The following is an 8057-nucleotide window of genomic DNA, read 5'->3' on the forward strand; positions in this document are numbered from 1 at the left end:
GGTACTCTAGAATTCCCAGACTTCCCAGTCGGTTCTATTAGCACTGGGAATGAAAGCCAGATTCTGTAGTACAGGGTGGTTTAGAGAGATGGAGGGAGGGAGGTTCCAGCCATGCGGTTTGGTCTCCCCGCCAAGACTGTGCTTCATTAAAATGAGGTCATTTACAGAGCCAGGAAGGAAAGAGAAAGAGAGGGAGCGAAGGAATGAGACAGGCGAGTGAAAAGAGAGATAGACCCATTGAGGGAGGAGGCGGTAATGGAGGCGAGTTGGGTGGCGGGTGGAGGGGGGCGGCAAAATGAAACCAAGATGAGTCACAAGAGACCAAGAACAAGAAAGAAAGAGGGAGAGTAGGAAGGGGAAATCGTTCCTCGATGACTGTGCGAGTGTGGCCGGATTGTGTGGAGCGGCACGCGAGCTCACGGTGCGGGTGACGGCGGGATGAGTCAGGACCGCTGGCGTGAGTCAGTGACACTCGGGTCAGACACACCCTCAAACAGAAGCGCACAAACACAGATCAGTCATACAGAGTAAACAAGCACATATTCATGCAGCCTGGTGCACTAAGTAGAACACACTGCTTGAAAACCATTCATAAATACACACTAACATGGAAAATCATACTCATATTTATGTAGCAGTTAAAAACGGTTTAATGGTCCTACACGCCTAAATGACACACTGAGGTTTCGCTCTATGGTTCTGTACACTCTTTCAAATAATTATAGAAAGATTTCAAAAAAGTTGATTCTGATTGGTTAATCAAGGTCTTTACTTTATACAGATATCCATAGAACTGCGTATTTAACCAGTAGTTGTCTATGGCAACCAATCTCCTATTTTCATGTCTCATATCACTTTGCACATAATAAAATAATTTATATATTTTGTATACATGCATTTATGTACTTTTTGGGTAACTAGCTGTGATTATCCACTACATAAACACCATCTGCTGCAATAAAAAAAATACAAATAATGAAAACATTATAAAACAAATTAAAAAGTAAAGTAATAAAGTAAATTAAATAAAAACAACAACAATAATAATTATTAAAAAAATAATAGAAATAGTGACAGAAACAATAAATCTATATATCCATCTTATTTATTATATATATATCTTATATTCATATTTTATAATATTATATTTTTTTATATAATTTTATTTTTATATGATTTTTTAAATCGATCCTTTTAAATTATAACGTTTTTGGACATGCTATGTACTATTTCAATATTAAATCATTATAATAAATTCTAAAAACATTATGACAGTTACAATAAAAAAAAGTAAAATCATGATTAATTAATTATAAAAAATAGTCTATATTACAAACAGTAAAATATTAAATAATACAAAAAAATGAGTTATTTAAATATATCTCCCAAATTATAGGGAGATGTCTATTATACACACACACTAGCAGCATAGCAACTGTGTGTAGCCTGTAGAGTATATATAGAGCTGCATTTTTCAAATGCCCCATTTTTCATACTATAGGCTACATGAAGATGTTTACACACACTCAGAGTCACAAACATACTCAGGTTCAACAGGTCCCAAACACAAACAGACAATCATCCCACTTGGAATGACACCCACACACATAAACCCACAGCCACCCACTCGTTCCATTCATCCCCTCCACGCTTCCAACTCTCCACACGAGCACACGCCCACCTCGAACGCAGCCCACGCTGAGCTCCGGCACAGATTCAGTGACGGCCGGCCTCTGACACACACAGGCTGGGGGAAACCAGACACGGTCACATCCGCAGGCAGGATTACACACCCTGAAGTTTTGATGTCCAGTGTGACTCATTCCTATAAACAGACACTTCTGAATGGAGGAGGATTGTGTGTTGGAGGGCCATTCAAAGTCTATAGACATCTCAGAATTTAGTGTTACATATGTGCTGCTGACTCACCCCGATTTGAGCTGTTTTGATCTTTGAAGGCTTGAATGAGGCCAAGGTGGTCCAAATGTGCTGGGATGGATCAGATATGAAGACTTGGAAAGACCCTGGACTGCATTTCATGCAAAAACAATAAAGCTTTTGGGGGAATGTCATCTTAAGTACACTGCTTAAAGCAGCTTCTTCATCATGGTTTCACTGAAAAATGGTCGATGTTTTTATATATATAATAAAAAAAATAAAATAAAAAAAAAATCATCCTGCACCATATGTGCTAGACATGAAGCCTCAAAATAACTATGACAGAGGTGTGTGATGCACAAAGCAGCTTTATTGTCCTTTTTGTTTAAAAATTGTAGTTTGCTGCTTTAAAGGTGCTTTCATAATGTTTATCTAGGCTATATGTATGTAGATGGGATTGCAAAAAACCAAATATATAGGCTATATATGGGGAAAGCGGATATTCTGTTTTTCAACCGGTTACCTTTTCATAAATCACTTTTATAATTATATTAAATACTCAATATATTGAAAAGTCAAGATTATAAGCGCATTTTAAATGGTCCTGCAGTGCAAATTCAGGTTTAAAATTACTACATAAACAACTCGTTTAGGCCTACACTTGTGCACAATTACGAGGCATATGGAGAATATGCTAATATTTCAAAATGCTTATAAGTAAGATTATAATGTGATATCTGGGTGTAAGGATTACATGGAAAAGCATGAAATGGGATTTATAAGGATCTGAGGCGGATAACTGAGTCTGCGCCAGGGCTACAACAGCTGCACACAGACACACAAGAGAGGACAGGAAGTGTGTTTTATGTGCTCAGCAGAGTGGACGGACATCCCTTAGTGTGAAAGATACAAGCAACGAACAATTATGTGCCACTTACCTCAGATAGAGAGAGAGAACGAGAAGAGAGAGAGACTGGGCCGTTCAAACAGAACTCGTTCTTGCATTTAAAGCCACTATGAAGTCAAAATGGAGTTTGAGAAGCCGTTTCACGTGCATATACATAATAGGAAAAAAGGACAATCGCAACCTGCATTTGCCAAGCCGATCTTAAACGCGCGTTACAGAATGGCAAAGGTTTTTAAAACTTGAACTTCTTGATATCCCGTCTTAAATATGAAGCACTAATGCGCGAGATCCTAAAAATGAAGCAAAACGAGCCTAACACATGATTACATAGAAAACTGTTGTAAAAACAGCGAGATTTGGTGTGAATTATGCACACAGTAAGCGAGCGGTTGATTACTTTATTAAAGTCCAGCTGAAATAAAAATTTTAGTTTTTTTGCTTTTAGTATGACTAAAAGCCTTAAAGGGTTAGTTCACCCAAAAATTCAAATTCTGTCATTTATTACTCACCCTCATGCCGTTCCACACCCATAAGACCTTCGTTAATCTTTGGAACGCAAATTAAGATATTTTTGTTAAAAATCTGATGGCTCCGTGAGGCCTGCATAGGGAGCAATGGCATTTCCTCTCTCAAGATCCATACTAAAGGTAATAAAAACATTTAAATCAGTTCATGTGAGTACAGTGGTTCAATATTAATATTATAAAGCGACGAGAATATTTTTGGTGCGCCAAAAAAAACAAAATAACGACTTATATAGTGATGGCCGATTTCAAAACACTGCCTCAGGAATGAATCAGTGTGTCGATTATGAATTAACGTGTCGTATCCGCAGTTCGGAGCGCCAAAGTCACGTCATTTTAGCAGTTTGACACGCGATCCGAATCATGATTCGATACGCTGATTCATGCTCCGATGCCTCATGAAGCAGTGTTTTGAAATCGGCCATCACTATATAAGTCGTTATTTCGTTTTTTTGGTGCACCAAAAATATTCTCGTCGCTTTATAATATTAATATTGAACCACTGTGCTCACATGAACTGATTTAAATATGTTTTAGTACCTTTATGGATCTTGAGAGAGGAAGTGTCATTGCTGGCTATGCAGGCCTCATGGAGCCATTGGATTTCAACCAAAATATCTTAATTTAAATTTTTGTGTGAACTAACCCTTTAATGTTATGAATAAGCTGGTGTGTTCCAAAAAATGACAAAAAAAATCGCATTTAGGAGACACAAGCATTCAAAACATACAGTCTCTCACTTCCGCTAAAATGGATCATGGATTTTTATGACATCACATCGCGCTTCAGCTTCTCATCAAATCTTCTGTCCAATCAAATGCTCTCTAAAATCTGAAGTCCCGCCCCCTCCTACACTATCAACAGACACTGAAGCTGCGGCTGAAATCGGTCGTTTGTTCACACATTTACTAGTTTCTACATGGTGAATGGCACAAAGTGCACTATATTGAAAACAGGGAACGATTCAGACAGTGTGAATATATGTTCCGTTGACGCGAATTAAGTCCGTTTTCACGTTAGTATAACGTGAACCGCCACAGTGCGAGCACAGTCTGCTCTGGCCCAGGGACACGAGAGCACAGAGCGGATCATATCCGCGAGTCGGCTCGGACCACGAAAGGTACCAGACCCATTTAAATTCTGCACAGAAGGATAAACGGTTAGATATTAAAAGGAAACAGAGGTTTTACTGAGTTTAACTGCTCTGGCCGAGCTGTGATATAAACAAAACGCTATTGGCTATTTAAAAAAAGGGGCGGGGCTGTTCGATATATCACCCTGTCTTCCTGTTTCAGTTGAAATTACGTCAACACACTGAATAATGCTGTGCGTTCCAAGACACTTCAGTGAGCCTTTAACTTTACAAAATGATCCATCCAACGATGGACAAAATTAAGCCCCGCCCTACTTTTTTTCTTGTTCAAGAAGATGCTGTTTCATAGGCTATACCACAATGAATAGGGAAGAAAACTCTGACAATTTATTCATTTCATCATGCCAACTTTGAGAGTGTTTTACAACTCGTATGGCAATTTTAAAAATAATTTTAAGCAAAATTGAGTATGTTTTCTTTGAGTTGCAAGATCTTTAAAATTGTACTAGACGTGCATAATAAATTCAGTGTGAGTAAACCAGGATTTTTGTTCAAGGCCTTGTCCCTGAACAGCTGGATGATTGTTAATGAGAGAGCAGGAAAGAGGAGGGAAACACTCTCACCCTCTTCTCTCTCACACAAAAGCAGACCCTCTTTACACAGAAAAGAGGAAGAGGTGGCAAGACCACCTCTGAACGTGGTTGTGGTAGCAGTGAACTCCCTCTCCACCCAATTCTCCCTCCCTCTACGTGGGTCAATCTGGCGGAATTACTGAGCAGCTTGACGATGAGAGCTGGCACTAACAACCAAATCCTCAGCACTCTGGTGGGTTGGGGCACATAGCCGAGGTGAGTTGGGGGGTTGGAAAAAGGAGGGGTGTGAGTGAGGCGCCCTGTCAGAGTGCACAGAATGGCGGGACTTTGAAGTGGGGGCCGCCGTCCCATTCACAGAGTCTGCTGCGGAGCAGAGGTCAGGGGCTCCAGGGTGGGCTACGTGTCCCCCGTGAGTACACCAAAGAACGGGAGTTAAAGAGATGTTTTGGAATTGGGAAGAGGGGGAGAGTGTGTGGAAGAGGAACAGGGGAGGGAGGAGGAGGGGAAAAAAAGCAGTCGTCTAAATTCCGTAACATTGTGTACCTTGAAGCTCCATACATAGCCTCTGTGTTTCTGAATGTGCAGCCCCACTGTCCTGCCCTAGAATGGCCTGTGACACTTCAGTGATGGCTTGTATATGTGTGCCTTAATTAGGAAGCAATTAGGGATACTAATAAAATGTGCACTTAGTAAATTTTACCCATAAAAAAAAAAGAATTGTGCTTCAGACAAATGTATACTTAAATCAGATGAAGACTTGTGAGAATCTTACTGCACCTTTAAAATTGGCATTAAATGATAGTTTGGTTGTATTTTCTTTCCTATTGTGACATATATCCGAGTAAAATGGCTTCTCGAACAAGAAAAATGTAGGGCAGGCCTTAATTTTGTTCATCGGAAATTGATTGAAAGTGACTGGATATCATTCATATTCAAAAAGAGAAGGTGAATTTTGCCTAATTTACCATAGCTCATTTCAGCAGGAATTTGTAAGTTTGTGAGTTTCGCGTAAGGGCTTAAAAGTCCCCCACGCAGATTTCGCTCCTGTTCAAGTTGATCACATTAATTTGCCAGACAAACAGGAAGCTGCTCTGTTTGAAAGTGACTTCTCTGTGAGCAGTGCTTCATGCATCACTACGCCATTGACAATGAACACTTTTTTGGCAAAATTTCACTGAAGCACCGCTGTGACTGCAACTTAAAAGGCGTTTCCACATTAACGAAAAAGATCTAATTGTCAATAATGTCCACTAAGCACCACTCACACATTAATCTTTAAAATCAATCAGATTTTTTTGATCTACACAGCAAAATCGCCCCAAAGAACTTAAAGGAATCGTTCACCAAAAATTAAAATTGTCCCATTACTCACTCTCAAGCCATCCTAGGTGTATAAGACTATCTTCTTTCGGATGAATACAATCGGAGATATATTTGAAAATATCCTGACTCTTCTAAGCTTTATAATGAGGGGCCTGTTTTGAAGTTAAAAAAAATGCATCCATACATCATAAAAATAATCCATACAGCTCCAGGGGGTTAATAAAGGAAGCGAAGCGATGGGTTTTTGTAAGAAAAATATCCATATTTAAAAATTTATAAAGTAAAATAACTAGCTTCTGGCTAGTTATCCCTTTAAATCCGATACAATATCTGCTTTTTTTTTTTTTTTTTTTGCAAAATTCCGGATCATGCAGATTCTTATCAAAATGACTGGATTTTGTCTGCAACTTTTCGACGAGCAATGGTAAACGTGACCGCATCATAATAGAGATCGTTAGCCCTTAGACTGGGTAAACCCAGCCTGATCTGCCCGGCAACTCAGTGTGGAAACCCGTACATTCATTTCTACTGCTTCTGTTACACTTTTGCGGGAACCAATCACAGACTGGCTTATCCACCTTGCTCGCTATTGGCGGGTATAACACGATGACGATAGAGAAGCGACGGCAAGCACGACCGTCAGTCCAATTCCTTTCAACCTCTCGATGATGCTGAACGACTTCTTTAGTTTAGCAATCAAATCGCTCAAGTGGGTGTAAATATAACTCTCATGTTTTTTGGGGGTTTTTTTGCACAACCTGCAAAAATCAGTCAATCGGTGACCGCTGATCAATGCTACAAACCAATACAAACTAAACCTGTCTGGATTTTTCGCGTCGCTCTGCAAAGTACGTCAACCGGATCGTTGATCTGATTGGCTGAAGGACTATCCAATTGCGTGAATAATGCTCGTTGATCACGCCTCTTGTGCAGTAGAAAATACATACAGACTCCCCAGACCAATGTTCAATTTTAAATTGAGCTTGGTCTGGTGATAGCCAGACAAGTTAGCCCTGCTCAACTTCATGCAAATGAGCAGCGAAACACTGCACCGACTACCAATGGGATTAGAGACAGTGATTCATTTACCGTGAGGAAACGCCTAAAAATCAGTGTTTCAGTTTATCTGGTTAATATTAGCATTTTAATCACAGACAGTGTGAACGGGGCTTCAAAGAACTGAAAGTACCTTGAAAGCAATGTAAATCCCTGCAGATAAAAGAACCTGCCAAATGCATAAATGCAAAGGAGGCGTGCTTGAGTGAAAACATGTTTTGCTATAGATGACATTTGTAGATAAAGCATGCAGTGTTAATATTGACTTCACACACAACAATGATCACAGGCACCTTTTTTATTGTGCTGAATAAAGAGGTGGATATGTATAAAGAGGACTTTTTTCTAATACGTTTCTTTTTTTGTCCTTTTTTTTTAAACAAGCAAGCAATTTTAAGTGAAATCACAAACAGCAATACTAAGTGAAACAGCCATAATTGTTAGAAAACACGTTATATCAAGTGAAGAAAGCTGAGAGAGTAACCACCTAGTGATACTTTTCCATCTCCACAGCTGCAGAAATTACAAAACATTGCATAATGTAAGACGTTTTAAAAACAAGTCAAATTGTCCAGTCTTACCTAACTTGTGACTGAGAGGCAGAGAGGTACAGTCTTATAAAAAATCCCCCCCAAAACACACAAAAATAAACTATGAATATATATTTTATTTATATATAAATT

The sequence above is a fragment of the Chanodichthys erythropterus genome, chromosome 8 (genome assembly GCF_024489055.1).
Source record: "Chanodichthys erythropterus isolate Z2021 chromosome 8, ASM2448905v1, whole genome shotgun sequence".
Classification (NCBI taxonomy): Eukaryota; Metazoa; Chordata; class Actinopteri; order Cypriniformes; family Xenocyprididae; genus Chanodichthys; species Chanodichthys erythropterus.